At 41.8% G+C, this 1,996-nt stretch overlaps 1 non-coding gene across 1 annotated transcript; it reads left to right on the top strand.

Moving 5' to 3' along the window:
• Positions 1-1,129: 1,129 nt before the first annotated feature.
• On the top strand, positions 1,130-1,208 carry trnag-ucc. The gene has a single exon. It is a non-coding gene; the product is annotated as a tRNA-Gly (tRNA).
• Positions 1,209-1,996: the final 788 nt, after the last annotated feature.

Raw genomic sequence — 1,996 nt, 5'->3', positions numbered from 1 at the left:
AAATACTGTGAGACGTCTTGACGGAATGATAAAGGACTATATCGAATGCAAGGATTATTAGGATTTTAAAGAAATTCACGTTACAAGTGCAATATTTTTCTTGCACAAAACTCTTATCAACCAACACAGACACAGCACCAATATGTATTCCAATTGTTTACTGATTTTAAAAAAAATCATTCTATCAATTTGCAGTGAAATGACACAGAATGGTTGGAAATGTGCTCCTTATTAAGCAAATAACCTCTTACATCCATGGACAAGAATGTGAGATGTAAGGGAAACGTGTCCAGCAGACATGCACAGAGCAATTCATCATTTATTAAACATTAAACCTGGTCTGAACATGAGACAGTTCATGTAGTTGATGATTATAGTTCATGCTCCAGGGTCAAGAATAATTTACTGGAACATGAATACCACATTAAGGAACCATTTGTCCAGATGTTCTCCCAGTGGAAAAAAAATGGTCCGCTATAGTGAGCGTTGTCAAATAGAAAAATATAGTTGTCTGATTCATTGGCAGTTAGAATTCGACCAAGTAGCTATCAGAAATAAACAGAACAGCAGTGCAGTAGGAATAGATAGGTCAACCACTGAAATCAATAGAAGATTTTCCTCGTTTTAAATCCAGACTTTCCCAAATCCTTTAAGTAAGTCCGTTGTTAGCTGAAAATCAATGCCAATTTCACTATGGTGTCTAAGTTGGTGTCTTTCAATGCAGTGCATTCCCTGTTCAATGAAACTAGCAAACGGGGGAGGTTAGGAGACTTATTTCTTCACGCACAGAATTGTTAGGATGTGCAATGCTGGGAGCAATGGTTGATACTGATCTTTTTGAAAGCTATTTATAGAGAACTACAGGGGTATGGTGGGGATGGGGAAAAGGCAGGTAAATGAGACTGAAAGGATTACTCTTTAAAAGAGCCACCGGGAACAGAATAGACTGTAACTTTCTATGAGTTTTAGGGTTCTACAGTTGCACAGATTGGGATCTAACAGCACTCCCACTGCTTTTCCAGCAAAGACCCATACCCTTCCTTTTAGGGCTTTGGCTTGTAGAGTTATCAGGAGCCAAGAGGGAAGAACCCCTGGCTCCATAGTACTGTACATGATACGCTTACATATTACCACTGTAGCTTAGAGGTTAGAGCACTCGCCTTCCAAGCGAGAGGACCCGGGTTCGATTCCCGGCAGCGCAAAACGTTTGGCAAGTTTCCTTACTCCACACGCCACTGTTTACCTAGCAGTAAGAAGGAACTTGGTTGGTGGAACAGTTTTCTGCTGGTAGTACTCACTTCAAAATAAAAATTAAAAAATAATAATTTAGTCACTTAATCCACGACTGCTGTACCCAATTGGCTGTCGCGTTTCGCCCACAAAATATATAGGCAATAAACTTCACAGTATATCCTGCAAAGTGCTTTGAGACATCCCAAAGACCTGATAAGGCGCTGTATCAATTGCACGGATTGTTATTATTATTATTACACCCGATCTTGCCGATCTCCATTATTATTACAGGATTAAGGTGGATACATGCAGACCATCAAAACCAACCGTTTGCCTTCTTCCATTGTTCACAGTATTTTTTCTGTCACTGGGCTTAAGAGTATCCAAACCAAGCTGAGATTTCCGTTCATCCCACCTACACGTGGAAATCCCAGAGTTAGATTGTTGGAATGGAATGCTTACTATCTCCCTGGAGGGACACATCCTGCTTACTTAATTCCAGAAAGTATTAGGCCCAGGTTGGCAAAAGCCAAGGCTTGGAGACCGCAGAGTGTGTGTTGGGGTAACTGCTGACGTCTAACCAGCTAAAACCACATAGCTTGCCTTTGATATTGCAAGCTTTCCCATTGCTTGTCCAGCTAGGACCACCCTACCCATTAGGGCTTTGGCTCACAGGGTTAATAGGAGCTGAGTGGGAGGATTCCCTGCTCCCAGTGACTAGTCTGCCCTTCCAGTTCCTGCCGATGTGCCAGGCTGGCTGTGC

The sequence above is a fragment of the Callorhinchus milii genome, unplaced genomic scaffold (assembly GCF_018977255.1).
Source record: "Callorhinchus milii isolate IMCB2004 unplaced genomic scaffold, IMCB_Cmil_1.0 Scaffold12, whole genome shotgun sequence".
In the NCBI taxonomy this organism is placed as follows: Eukaryota; Metazoa; Chordata; class Chondrichthyes; order Chimaeriformes; family Callorhinchidae; genus Callorhinchus; species Callorhinchus milii.
This window is presented reverse-complemented; position numbering and strand designations above follow the sequence as displayed.